Source organism: Scomber scombrus, chromosome 20 (assembly GCF_963691925.1).
Source record: "Scomber scombrus chromosome 20, fScoSco1.1, whole genome shotgun sequence".
In the NCBI taxonomy this organism is placed as follows: Eukaryota; Metazoa; Chordata; class Actinopteri; order Scombriformes; family Scombridae; genus Scomber; species Scomber scombrus.
In genome coordinates this window covers 18,186,224-18,202,140 of record NC_084989.1, presented here as the reverse complement: position 1 = coordinate 18,202,140, position 15,917 = coordinate 18,186,224, and positions in this window count along the sequence as shown.

Here is a 15,917-nt window from a genome sequence, read left to right as displayed (position 1 = left end):
AGGGGAGTCGTCTTGTAGGCTACTCTCGACCTGCTTCTCCAGGATGAAAGCCCACCACCTGGCCTTTTAACGCAATGTAACACACAGATGGAAAAAAATAATAGTTTCATGTCACTGTGTGTACCACAAATTTTCCTTGTCAGTTCAGACCTTTGACATATGCATACTATAAATCCTGTGAATCAGCAGCTGAATGGAACCTTTTTATTCCACTAATAATTTAAAATAAACTGATTCATAGTTTAAATCGTTCATCATAAAAAATAAACAAACAAACTAAAAAATGGCAGTGATGCCCACACATATTTTCTGATACTCATGCTTGCCCACATGATGTGTAGTAGTTTCCATGAGATTGCATATAACAGCCTTTGTTGCAGGTGCCTCCACTTCAGTTTGATAACTTTATTTTTGAGGGAGTGTGAATGATAATGCTATATAATAGGGTTGTAAGCTATTAAAGTTTGAGTTTGCAGCTTATTGTAAATTTCTGTTCCTATAATCAAATTTCTATTCAAATAACAGAAACGTATAGCTTCCCAATAAATCAGCATTAGATTTAGCAATAGCAAATATGAGTGGGTGATTTGTTTTTGCTAATGATCTGTTCAGTTTTTTCACTCTTGAAACCACATGTATTAGTCATCAACCTAATAAAAGTTAATTGAATTAATGACAATTTTATTACAAGAACGGTTGTTATAAAAATGACACAAACAGGATATTTACATGATTAGCTGCAAATTGTCATTGGCAGATAATCATGATAATGGTTTATTTTAATTGGGTGTCATAACCATTTTTCATCTCATTTGACACTGAAATTGTCTGTATCCTCTTACTAGCAGCTGAATGATTACATTCAACAGTTGAAGATCTCAAACTCTGAAATACAAAAAAGAAGAATTGGGAGCTTTTTTTGTGTGTGTGCTTTTTTAGCACCGCATCCTGTAGATATAGTACAGTTTGACATATAGCTCCCTTTCACGCCTGACAAAAATCTGTCCAGGAAGCAAACCGTTACTATTGTCAAATTGGGACTGCAGTTTATAGCTCAATAATGCAGTCATCACTCATACTGTCACTGACCATCACGTGTTTCACATTAGCTCTGAGTTTGACACTGATTTATTCCACCACCGTCTCAACTGCAGAGGAAGAAAAAAAAAAAACAACCCAAAAAAAACATCCAGTCAGCATCTGCTGTGCCAAACTGTCCTTTGCCAATATCAGATTTTTGTTTTCGTTTTAAAATCTCACAAACTTCACAGTGTTTCTGTACCACTTTTTCTATGTGTACTTTCTTATAAATTTCTTACACTTACAGTCTGGCAGACTAGTGGACTTGCTCCTATTTTGACCCGTCCCAAAGTGCCATTTGGCAGAGATGGAACAGCCTTGTATCCTTATATCAACTGTATAACCCAGGCCTTTGCTGTACCCATCTGTTGTGGAATACCCATAAATAATGTGTGACAAAAGGCTGCTCCGGACACTCCTAGGCCAGCTCATTCGACCTTTTAACAAAGAGACACTCGACCAAAACAAACACCTCCCCTTGACACAAGGACGCAATCTAATTTGGTGCAGAAAAGCTGAAACAAGGCTTTCCATTTTAGAGTCTTTCGGGGGAACTGCTTTCAGCTCAGCACACCCACATTAGGAGTGGCACATGAAGCCTGAAAAGAAATCAATGGCAAAGGGGTTTAACAGGCTAACCATAATTGGGCTCATAGTCTAGACCCACCGTGGTCTTTGGAAGTTTTGTAAATACCAACAGAGAATAACAATCTGGGCAAAAATAGCTTGTGTCTGTCTAGATGTGGCTCATTGATTTTCTGTTTTATTATTTATTTGTTGCCTTTTTTGTGCATGCTTCAGAGAATCCTGCAAGACTAAAGCAACAGGGAGAGAAGCTTTGTCAGATGAAAATATCATTCTGTGCATCAAGCAGAATATTATCACATTATCCATACAGTCAGCAGTACATTATCTTTTATATTTAGACACATTTAGCTCAGACTCCAGGGGTGTTGGCTGGACTGTTTAACCATTTGGGGCTGAACCCAGATTCTTCTCCATCAAACACTTTTAAAAACATACTTCTAAGTGGTCTATTCCCATGCATTTTTTTTTCTTTCATGTGAGGACTACATGTTGCTTAAAGATTACCATATAATCCTCACATGAATATTTCAGCCACTCGCATGCCTCAAACCAAAATGAGCATCATATCAGATAATGGCTACCATTATTAGTAGGTTTACATAATGGAAAATCCTCAAAATCCAAAGGCAACTTCACAAATGAGAGTTGAAAACGTTTAAGTACTCAAAGTGACTGAATACAAGTTCAATATGTGACCTGATGAGAAAAAAAGTTGGATGGGTGATACAACTTGCCTCTGGTGTCTACCAGACCAGAAAAAATATACAACTTTTTGGCTATGTAACACAAGACTAGGCTAGTTTTGTGTTGCTAGCCAAGGGGAGCCACAACTAAGCTATCATTGCAGTACAGTTTCGCTGGCTGCAGTGCAATGCAAACTATGTTACCTCTATAAAACTTGTGTTCTGCTCATGTTTACCTAACTTGGAACTCAGATGCACACCTTGTTTTCCTGGCTCAGCATAAGAGCATGTTTGTGCCACTGCTTCAGCTTAAACTCCTTTACCGATAAAACCCCCCCCGATATATCCATTTATCCATTTTTATTGGCTATCACCCAATAAGACATGAGTATTTCCACGTATTTTTCTGTAAACAAACTCTGATTTGTGTACAAATTTACAGCATCTGTCTTCTTTGGTGAAAACTGATGGAGAATTATTCATAGCTAAATAAAAAGTCTTCAGGGCTACAGCCAAGCAACGCCCATGTTATTCTCTTATCCACAGGAACTGACAGACAATGCTACGGCTGAATGAGCAGATATCTGGCTGTATAACAAGTGCTACTGCGACCCTGTGATCATTACACATTGCAAAAGTAAGTGTAAGGCAATAAATAAAAGGCAGAATTAAAAGGGAGAATGAACAGGCAGAAAAGAGTCTGTTTGCTTGACACACTTAAGACTGAGAGTTGCTTTCATTCAAGTTCAAAGTTTGACTGTTGCACCAAAGACACATAAAACAGAACAAAGGAGACTTTAAATATTGGACTGTATAAACATGTCTGGCTGGCAGTTTTATTACTAAGAAAGGGTCAGTGAGTGCAGCTGGTTGGATGTTTCATCATGAAGATGAGCAATGCACAAAGCCAGGTCCATAAAAATAGTTTTTCCCAGTTTGGTGTGGAATAATTTCACTTGCCAGCTACATCCAACAACCTTGGTATGAATTGGGAAGCTGATTGTGAGCCAGGCCTTTTCCAACATCAGCAGCAGACGTCACAAGCTCTTGTGAAGAGCTCTGAAAGGGAGCAAATCCCTGCAGCCAGGTTCCAAAATCTTGCAAAAAGCCTGAAACCAGAAGAGTTGAGTCTCTTTAGCAGCATGTACAGTAAATACTGTACCTTTTGTTTTGGATTTGCATGTTCAACATATTTGTAATGTCTGGATGCCATACTTTGGCTATGAAAGACGACATTTTGTATGGCTTCTCTTGATAAGGGTCTACTTTTTGGCTAAACATGTTTGTATGGTCTTGTTTTCTGTACATGTATTATACCACAATGTGTGTATGGTGAAACATGAATGATAAATGCAACAATGTGTTTTGTGCTTATGTATATAAGTGGTGATGATACTTTTTATTTGCCTGATTTTGCCTCTGTATGAGTCAAAACCATTTCAACTGTGTAATAGTCTGCACATATGTTTGTTTGTTTTTAACTTGCAAACACATATGACACATACTTGTTTTCACTTGGCTAAATTTAAAGGAATTCCTGATCTGAATAATGTGGCAAACGGGAAAATGGAATATCCAATTTCACATAATCCAGTTTGTGGTGGAGGAAGGCATGCTTAACATCACAATCACATCCACGTGTTGTGGATGTGTTTGCATATTTTTAGATGAGTTCCCTTTCTGCCATGTGGATCTGGCAAATATACTAAGTTGCATTGTGTGGCTTTCATACTGTGATAAGTAATGAACCCTGCTGTAAAACAATGTTTTCACTTGCGGATTTAGCTTCAGTACAAGTTGAGAGGGGCTTGAAGGATGATATCGGTAACCAGTGTCCCCACAGGTAAATGATTGAGATAACTCTGAACCCTAAAAACACAAGTTATTTTAATTCAGATATCCTGTATTTTCCCTCTTCCACTCTTTTTTATTCATTACTTATTAGCTTTTATTCCTCTCACCATTACAACCATATGGTGCACAGAAAGTGTTTTAGCATCTGGCTCATAGACACTGATACAGTGCTTTGCTGTCCGTCAGTAATTACTGTCACCACAATTTCCTGGTTGCTTTATTAAATATTTATGAACACGATCTTCCTATTTTTGTCTGTTATTACTATAACAAACATGAATTCATAATTAATTGGCTCACAGCGGCTTAGGAGACAGCTCGAGTGATCACACAATAATTTGCTAGTGCAATTACAAACCATTGTTCATCTAATGTAATGTAGACAGAAAAAGGTACTTTTTGCTGCATAATTATATAGGGGATCACCAGTGTACATACACTCTATGTCAAGAAAATTGTTCTGCAGTTCATCAGTACATTCATATTACAGTATGTGCAGTATTTACATACATCCTCATCCTGCAAACAACAAGCCAGATGAATGGATCATCAATAATCATTGTGTGTTGTAATTACTCAGCCATTTCCAATACTAATGGCATTGTTTTAACTACACTGACAGTAAAATAGATTGGGAAAAAAAGTCGTGCTTGCATTTGATCAATGCTTGCATAGACAAATTACTTTGGAACAAGAGCTAAATTTTAATTCAACGATGTGAGAAGTCCCATGTGTTCTGTCAGCAGCCGAAACCTATTGGCTGTTAATCAGTGTTAGAGACAAAACCCAGGAGGAGAATGTGTTTTATGTATGCATTGTTGCCCAAAGGAGACATTACATGACATGAATAGGCCATGTAATCATCAGAAGACTCACCTCTGAGGACATAACGTTTACTGAGAAAAGCTGACTGACATGCAGTTTATTTTGGCATCAAGGCTTTGCAACTTATCACTTCTTGTAAAGCACATTGGCCAGCAGATGAGAGCGCAGGGAGTGATCAATGCAAATTACCCACAAGGCCCTTAGAGAACAGAGTCCGCAGGTGGATGCTGAGGTGGTGATGGTGGTGGTGGTGGTGGGGCTGGGAGTGGAGGAAAATGCATGCAGGGCAACAATTCAGCAGTAGTGTTGACAGTGATAAAACAGCAGCAGCAGAGGGAAAAGGTAAGCATAAACTGACCTGGTAGATAAGAGCCAGAAAGATGTTTTTAGACAGTAATGGAACCCCAGTCTTATTAACATTGGTCAAAAGTTTTGTTTTATTCCCATAATGTATTACAGGTTCACTGTGTAAGCATCTAGAAAGCTTGCTTTCAAATCCAGATGGTGCTGTAGAGTGGTTGGAGGGTACAATTAATCACTCTGACAGTTTGTTAAAATTATTGGAAAATCTCTCTTAAATTATATTAATATTATTATCTTCTTATTCCTAAAAGACAAAATGTTGTTTGTCAGTATATTCCCAATTAATGTTAAAGTGTTTTGGTGTGACCATCAATGGGACAAAAATGCACCATCCAGCAGTGCTTGAGTTCATGCATTTGGGGAAAGACAACGGTCATGGCAAAGAATTGAAGTATATGAAGTTATTCTAAGTAAGTAACTAAAGTTTCAGTATATTTCACTTAATATTGACAAGTTGAAAACATAATTTGATAATTGGCTAAGTATCAATTTGGAACAAAATAGTATAAGTCCCAAAATGGAAGAAGAAAAATTATGCAACTTTTTTATATTACTAAACTTTATTTTACCATTTGAATGTTTGATTATTCCCCTTTATATTAAATACTGGTTACACTGTTTAAGACCTGTGTCCAGGTTCTGGCTGGAGCTAGTTAAGGGGTTACATGACCAAAATCAATGTACCAACAATGCTCTTTTACCACAAAATTAGTGCTGTTAAACCTGCAATAAATAGGGCATTGACTCCTTTCACATGGCCGATAGACGAGTTTGCCCTTTTGTTTTTTTTCTGGTGTCATGTCCAATGTCACAGCTAGGTACTAGTTAGGGTGGGTAGCATTGTTAGCCTAGCCGTGCTGTGCTGTGTGATCATAGACTGTATAAAACATAAGGTTTAGCCGCTTTGATTTTAGTAACATATATAAACATATGGATCAGACCATATGTTTACAGACATCCACAGATATAAACAGATGAAAGAAAAAGGAAAATGAACATGAACATTATATCACTGCCGATCAGAGCTGGAACGAGTAAATGCTCATGACTATTTCAGTCATTTGATCTGGGAATGAATACTGTGTGGGTGTTAGTGGGTTTTCTGTCCAGTGTGAAAGGGGCTTAAAATTAATAAAGGTGTAAATTGTCCTGTTTAACAGGAGAGTGAGATGAATGTCAATCAAGCACAATCTGCACACACCCACGCAGTCCCAGGAGGAGGTCAAACCAGTCAAATTAAGTGTATACACTTATGTGGGTGAACTAAGCTTAAAGGCTGCCCTATTGCATCTAATGAAACCAAAACTAGATATCTGGTGCATAGGGCTACATTACTTTTGGAAATGTTGGGATCTTGACAAATTTGTAGAATTCTCTATGTTTGAAGAATAATTGTGTAGCTACACATTTTGTAATGATGGACCTGTCAAAAGGTTTGTGTACATGAATACCAAAGTTCACTGCTGTACTAGTTCCTTCTAACCTTTCCTTTGTGTGCACAGAATGAATGCAAATAGACAGAATTAGACTGACTTTTACATGTTTCCACAGTAATTTTAGGATGAGAGATTAAGGTTTATTAAATTTTCTTCCTCTACATTGCAGAACTTCCTGGAAGTTTGGCTAAAATCCAACAGGATTTTTAACAACCCTATACCTAGTCTGGTTGATGAGAGAAGCAAATCTTAAGAGACACTGCCAACACACTCTGCTCACAACCTTTTTATTTCTCCAACCTGTTAGACCTGACAGGTCCCAGCAGTTGTTATTATTTCCACCTGCATGTTATAATTTCCACCTGTAGGGCTTCCTGAGGAGGACACATCACTTTATTGAGCACAATGAGCCTGCCTCCTGCAATATGCTAAATCATACAGTGACTTAACCATGCGTAGTAATGGCTTCCTTTTTTCTTTTGGCAAGTTTCTTGCAGATCTCCATTTAGCACGACAAGATACTTCATTACTGGCCATGTGGAATACAGTGTATGTAGACCCATGCAGAGTACAGAGATGTCTGTACAGCTGTAAGCCACCAGTGAAGTATGAAATAAAACGTCAGTTTCCTAGAGTGAACGACTTGCTCTGAATGCTGAGATTATCACCTCTCTGTCTCGACTGAAATGCAATTTGTTTTCTGTCTGAAAAAATCTAAAAAAAAAGAAATAGAAAAAGAACAGAATGGGGAACAGGAAGTTGGTGGCTTATTAGAATGCAAATGTGCTCCGGGACTGAGATTTTGCATGCCGTTATCAGTAGCCATCATGGGGAGAAAGAGTCACCCCTGTGACTCATTCAGGGAAACATGACATTTAGGAGATAATCGGTCTGCCTTTCTGCAATTGTTCTTCAACTTTTCAGCAGTGTGAAACCCTCTCACGCTTATTCAGAGGCTATCTAAGCTGCAGAGCAGGCCTCGTCCTATCCTCTGGCAAGGCTTTGCTGATAGCAGGGAAAAAAATACTGTGGAATATGAGTATGTGATAGAAATCCATATGAAGGTAGTTTAAATTTCAAATGTACAGAGTGTGGATCCTCTTATGGTTTCCTTCTGTGTCACTATTTTTGAAATGAGGAAGTATATTGTGTCATGTTGGCTCATAATAATCAGCTAATCTGGAAAACACTCACGCAAGCACAAAGCAAGATGAGATGAGGAGGAGACGGGCAGAGGTTATGTGGCCAACCCTCATCTCTGCTCATGGGAGATTTTTTTTCAGAGTAGATGGTGTGGTAAATTTAGTTTATCACTGTGTCAAATACATTTCCAAGATGATTTTCTAGCCCAGCTCAAAAGTGCAAGAGAGAGAGAGAGAGAGAGAGAGAGAGAGAGAGAGAGAGAGAGAGAGAGAGAGAGAGAGAGAGAGACAGAGAGAGAGAGAGAGAGAGAGAGAGAGAGAGAGAGAGAGAGAGAGCTCTATACACCCCCTCACTCTGTGAACATAATATCCAGACAGTTTGTGCTGCATAATTTAACTCCATCTGTGAAGAAATGTGCAGCTAGAGGAGAAGAAAGGCGTGAGGAATCTGGTCTCCTGTGTTCTCGCTGCCACTTTTCATACTGGAGCTGGGTGGTAAAACAACATTATCTATCAATGACAGAAGGGGATTTAGGATACAGAAAGGTATGGGAAGGTGTTAAAATCTTGTTAGATTCATTTTATTTTCAAACACAGCAAAATATAGTTTCCTGCTCTTTTTACTTTACAAAAGCTGTTTTTCATTTGCTGCTCTAAACACTTGGTTTTAGGTAGTTGCAGCGGAAGCAAACCAGAAAGGTTTGAGATCTGAGACAAAATTCCTTAAATTAGTTTGGTCGATGTTCATGTACATCACGACAGGTTGTCTAGTTCAAGCAGTTCTGAGCCTCATCATGAGCTGATCCTCTGGCTACTGAGTAGCTCAACTGGAGCATTTGTTAATGAAGTGCTTTTCTTAATGGCAGCAGTAGTAATGACAGAGAGAACATTTTCCCATCTACATTTATTCTGTCAGTCTGGGTATAGAGCCACAATCTTGGAGCCACAAGCCTGCTTCTTTATACTTTAAGGACATCAATACCAAATCAATCCAGAAACTAAAACTTTTTTAAAGGTATATTGAGGTTTACATAGTCCTGTTTATTTGTTTCCTAACAATTAATACATCATTGAAATACAATTTGATGATTTAATTACAGGAGCTAATCCCTTTGTTGAGCATCACCTGTCTCTACTGCATTTTATATTGTTTCACAACCAGCTGGGGATAAACAAATTCAACAGAAAAATAATAAAACAGCAATTTCTGGAGGATTTTGATAAGGCCAAAGTTTCTTGTTTGTGTAACCAGTAAATGACTTGAGTTGAAGCCCAGTTAATGAGGTCTGCGGTGGAGCGGCAGCAATGCAGCGTAGTGTTGTTTCACCAGGTTTTGCCTGGCGCCTCCCATCCGTTGACCTCGGCTCATTACAGCGCATGAGAAGAGGTGACAGTAGTGCCATGACCCTTGCGGTCCGATTCATTACCCTGCATCCTGCACCCTTCCTCCCCCAGGAACATGCCACTTCCACAGCTTCAAGGTGATGGTGACGAAATAGAAAGAGAAGAGGGATGATGAAATGAGGGGGAGCCGGAAAGAGAAATGGAGAGATTGTCTACTGAGAGGAGACACACTTTAGGAAGGGGTCTGATTAAGAATTGCCCTTAATTTGTGATCCATTCATGAAATTACAGCCTGGAGATGGTGGATGGCATAAAAGTCAAGCTAAGTTTCCGGAGGACATAACTATGAGGACACAAACTTAAAGGAGTAATACCTGAGTATATCTGAACATTAGCTTCGGATGCATAATATCTGAAATTTTGCAATGAGTGTAAGATTTGATGTTGACAGGCTTTGTTTCAACTTTCAACACAAAGTATGGCAGAATACCAAAACGAAAAAATACATCCAGCTGCAGGCTTCATTCTGTCCTGTACGGAAGTGTAATTATATCAGTGTCTCTATATGAAGCAGCACATTGAGGCGCAGAAAGCCTGACACATCATCTCACAGCAGCGCTAAATTAGCTTTTGGAAGTGTCATGTCGGAGTTGTTGGACTCATCCTCTGCAGGATATTTTCGTCCTTTTATTCTTTCTTTTTTTTCTCCTCGACCTGTCAACTCCCATATCGCTGCTGCGGTGTCAGATGAGGCCTCTCGCCCTGCAGAGCATTGCTGGAGCCCTGTTCCTCTCTCCCTGTGGCGGCTTGTCACCTGCATGCACCCCATCTCAACACTTCCTCCTTCTCTCTGACTTTTTATATCCCATTTCCTTCTAATTTCCTTGGCTTGATTTTTAAAGGAAGCTAAAAGAGCAAGCAAATGACCTACACACTCTGGCCTATGACTCATTCACACAGGCCATGATTCCTTGTTGCTCCTGCTGCTGTTTTGTGTTCTCTGTTCTCGGGCTCTCGTTTTGTCTGTCTCATTTGATCCCACAATATGATCCTTGTTCATGTTGCAGGGTTGTCCTGACTTTCAGGTCACACAGTGATGCACCACCAAGCCTGCAGGAAAAGTTCTGTCATATCATCATTCTCATGTCTCTTCTAATTCTGCTGTGATATTCAGGAGGCAGTTTGTGGATGTGCTCTACAGAGAAGAATCTACCATAGTTTTCTTGAGACTTGAGATAAAATTTGCACATTAAAGGGGTAATTCTAATTTATTGCATCTTAGGTAATGGTTTTGGCCATCATTGTGCTCATCATTGTAGCATTTTGATATCACTAAAAGAGGTCAGATGAGATATGAAATACAAAAAAAATCAGAGGATTACAATAACTGATAAAAAAAACAGTTAAGAGAAGTTAGAAACAATAGTGAATGTCCCTCAGTGTATTTCTGAACAGGCACTCCCAAAACAAGGATAAGAGCTAAAACGTTTGGAACATTTGATCCCAATTTAAATCATAATCAGGATATCACTTTGCTAGTTAAATCTTTTATTTGGCAATTAAGGAACATTGCAAAGATTCAAATAATACTCAATGACAGAAAAACATGCCTGTATCACATCACATCGTTGACCTCTGCTATGTTCTTTTTAACTACCCTGATCAAAAAGCCTTAGACGAGATAGAAAGAAGAAATAAATAAAGAAGTATGAGACCTGTTTAAGACTGCTAACATGATCCCTCTGTCCATGTTAGAATTGATTTTTAAACTATATTGGTCACTTTTAAAGAATTTTGTAACTTTCATGTATGAGATCTTCAAAAAATATCGAGTCTGAAGATTGGGGATAACTTAAACCTTTTTTGTCAAGGAATTGAAGCTTTTGAGCGATCTGCCTGCTATGAGCTATCCTGTGGATGAAATCATATCTAACCAATAGAGAGTAATGCATTTATTAGGGACACCAACTCTCCTTACATTGACTGTCTTGTAGGGGTCCCACAAAGCTCAATTACTTTGCCAATTTTATTCACACTATATATTAATTGATTACCTGATGCAGGTCAAAACATAAACATTTAAATGTATGCAGATGATACAGTAGTTTTTTTTTCACATACAAAAGATATACAAGACGCTTCCTTAATTCTTATACCTGCTATGACTCATGTTCAGGACTGGCTTATTATGTCTCCATTTGAATGACAAAAATACAGACGTGTGTGATATTTACAAAATAACCTGTAAATGTGACACATTCAAATGTGTTCCTGAGAGGGGAGGGGCTTAACATTGTATATGAGTTGAAGTTATGTTGTGATCACATTGGGCTCCACATTAACTTTTAAAAGTAATCTGAAAAAGGTTTCATACACAGTAAAATTTGATTTATAAATTAATTCACAGGCTATTTCTGACAGTGTACGTGGCCAGGATGTTTTAATACCCCAAGCAAAGTTGTAATGAGCAGGTAACTTTTCAAATGGCTTTCAGTGAGTGCAATTCATAGCTGCAGATTTTATTTTTGAAATGTGCAACACCTGGTTTTCTAAGGGCAAGTCAGGCTCATTGAAAGTTGGGCATTTAGCAGAGTGACTTGATCTTTGCACCCTTTTTGAACCAAGGCAATGTGAGCAGAACCATTGCTGTGCAGACAGTGGAACGAGTCTCTTTCCTCTCCTTCCTGGTTTCCCTTATGTTTGTTCTGCCCTGTGTCTCCCTTGTTTGTCACTCCTATAAATACCTCTTGATAACTACTGACAGAGAAGGCAGCCCCATGTGCAAAGCATACGGGCAGCAGGAGCAGCAGTGCTAAACAAGACTTCTTCCACAGGTCCATCTAATAGGGAGGCAGTATGCTCAGAGAAGCCATGGAAAGAGAAGTCATGCAGGATAAAAGCTCACTTTCTCTTTCTCTAATGGGCTGGTGAATGCCAGGCAAATGAGCATGCCCTGACTGTCCAGGGTCCAGTTCCTCCCCTGCCACTGGAATGATCACGCTCATTATCTGATTTAGCTCCAGGGTCAAGGCGAACAACACAATCTTTACTTTTTGCCAGCATTGGGTTAACAAAGGTAATCCTTCCTGCATCTCCCCCTCCTTTTTATTTCTCTCTGGGGATTCTCTGCCATCTGGTATCATCGGTGACAGTGAAATGGGGGGGGGGGTATGGGGGAAGTATCAAAGGGGCCTGTCCTGCAGTTGATCAAGGGAGAAATCCTGCAGGTGGCTAGCTGTCTGTCTCAGGAGTAACATGGCCGGAGGCAAGGGATCCACAGAAGGAGTAGTGAGACAATCATCATTTCTGGGTGGAGTTTTGTACAATATATGGATTTTTTTTGGTTCTATATTAGTAATATTATTATTAATGTACTGAGATGGAAGAAGGAGAAGGAGGAAGAGAAAAAGACTGTTGTATTAAGATGTGGGGATATTTCCCCAGTGTAGACTTTCATATCCAGTACCTGAAGTGCCTGACAGTCAGTGCCACAAATGGAGATCCCCGTCGCTCTTTATCATAAGTCTGACATTCAATATTAAAAATACATTCAAGCATGATTGAATGTTTGATGGTGTTATTTTATGACTGATCTAAGTGTCTGGTGGCTGCATATCATTTGGGTACTAGTGCATTTAGAGGCAAATATAAAACGTTATCCTTCCCAGCAAAAGCAACTCGAGAGGATTTTTTGCTTTTTCTTGTTACTGCCGTATCTTTATCTACACAATTTCACGTTCATATTATTGTTGGCAAAGACAAGGTGTTCGACATGAGTCTGAGTGTACTGTGAATCGCGTATCTTCTCCAACAGTCACACATTAATCTCAGTTGTTCCTTTCTATTATCTCTGAATCTTGCTAATCATAGACTCCAGGAGCAGAACCTTTCATGAACATTCACCCTGCATCCCTCCATATCAAACAAGATCACTTCACATAGAATATTAGAAAATTAAGTTCTGATGGCTGCTGACAAAGAATCAGGTAAGAGGCATCACTCATCTAACACTTTGTCCCAATCTACAATATAAATTAACTATGCTGGTAAATGGTTGCAGCCCTTTAAAAAATGTCTGCAGCAGTGAGATGGACTTTTCTGAGGGGACAGGCAGCAATCTCTGTGGGGATTTAGCTCAGTTTCCACTGTCCAGATCAAATGAAAAATGAATCACTCTGCAGAGGAAAGAATATGATGCATGACTAAAGGGGATGAGGATGCTGGTGGTGGGGTGGTGGAGATGGAGAAGGCCAGAGGGATGTACTGTAATGTAAACTGTAACTGTCAGAGGATGGAGATGCACTAACAAGTACTGTACGATAAAGGCACAGTAAACAAACAGGTGAACACATACTTAGATCTAATGAATACTTTCAAATAGGTTTGGAAATTCTTAAACATATGAGACAGACAATAAAATCCACAATCCAAGCCTGAAACATAAGACATCCAACATTTAAATGTATAACATAAAAGAGTACATCTCATGGTTCTGTTTAACATAAACATGAATCTTCATAAAGGTAACTTTCAGGTAAACTGTGAGCAATTCTTGATCAACAAAGGAGACCCTGAGCCCTTTTTCTTCCTCAACACTGTGGCAGCACTGCTGGAGGTCAGCACTGGGGTCGCCTGTTCGCACAGGTTTCCTCAATTAACTGCAAAAAACAACAAACAAAACAACAATAACAACAACAAAAACATTTTCCTATTAATTTTTCTCAAACAACCTGCTCATTAGATTTTTCTATAGCCTTCAAATACTACTCACAATCTTAAATTGTGGATAACATCCAAAGATGCTGATGAAGACCATAAAACTGAGGATTTACTTTTACACTCATCTCCAACAGTATTTGAGCCTCTTTAGTAAGACCTGACAGTGTAGATTAACTTGGCGTTGTTGCCCAGCAATGAAGTGAACAAAAAGAGCCAAAATCCTCAAAGACAACCCACTTGACATAAGAACATCTCTATTTTAACCAAGAATTGACTTACTCACAAAACTTTGCCCCTTACATAGTTTAATAAACAGATTTAATTTCATTGTGCATATAAACGATAATTACAAGTAATATTTAAGGCAGAGCACGTGATATACATTTCATAAAATATGCATATTTAAGAATTAATACTATAAATTTGTGCATATTGTATCTGGTGACTGCACTGTGCTCACAGACGAGTGAAATAAAAATAAAAATAAAAATAAAAAATCCAAGACACTATAACGTATGAAACTGATGTACATGTCTAATTAGGGCAAAACCTGCCACACCCTAATTAAATTGTCAAGAGAAAGTTATATCAATATTTAAAACTGTAATGGATTATTTTATGGGGTTCGGGCATTTATCTGAGGAAGTTCCTGAATGAAATACACTTATTTGTATTGCAAAGATCTCCTGATGTCTCAATTCTCTGCACTTTGGATTTCACTCACAGCGTCAGTGTGTAGCCAATGTGTGAGTTACTTTTAAAATTTAAAAGTAAGGATTTGGTTTGAGTTGCAAAATGGTATAGGATAAAATGTGTCTCAGGAGAAAATTACCTGTTACAGTTGAGGTAGTTTGTAGACCCTGATTAGTAATACATTTCTAAGGTATTTGAAAAGCTGCCGGAGCTTTTGAACCCGTTGGGTGGAGGCCAGAGAAGATTTAGAATACTAGAAAAAAATCTCCTTTCAACCCTCTGAATTATGAATGCAAAAGAGAGCAAAGTATCACGTTTTTGATGAATATTTTACGCATGAATGAGTGCATCATTTATGACTTGGGAGTGGCTATTTTCCTGACAGGATCCGGAGATGTTTTCTCCATGTTCAACTCCAGGTACGGTGCCATTATAATGACTGCACTCGAAACACGGCTGATGTTGTTGCCTCTTCCTCAGTCAGCAGCTGGAATAATGAGCAGCTGATGACTCACACTGTGACAGCAGTGCAACTCAATTACCCAGCAACCACAAACACAGACAAGAAGAAGTGCAGTTTGATGATCTTGAGGAGAAACAAAGCATCTTGTTGGACTGTCTAGTAGCTTCAAGCTTTGTTTGAACACCCTTCCTCATCAACTTCACTGTTTTTCTAGTGTAGCAACACAGAGCTGCCAGCTCAATTCCTTTTATATGAATGCATATTTGTAGGGTTAAATGACTCACTTGTATCTGGCTTTCACCTTCCTGTCTCAATATGAGTGAAGAACAAAGAGGGTGCATTTAACCTTTTGTATACAAGATGTCAACATCACCTGAGGGAACTGACAATCCACCCCTTGAACACAATCACGCAATACAGGACTTTTTTGTACAAAATATTGATCTATTTCCAGCAATCGGTGACATTATCTGCATTCATCTGAAATATTAAAGAAACAGTGAAAATACGTTGTAAAGAAAAATTAAAAGATGCAAAATTCTAAAAAATGACCCTTCATGTTTGTTATTCCAAAAAAAGATTCTCATCTGGTTGAGACAATTATGATCTAATTTTGTTTGAGACCATTAAACCAGCTTGACTCCTATAAGAGGATATTTATTATTTAAGAGATCAATTTCATTAAACTTTTACTGCATCATATATTACTGACAGTAATAACAACCAG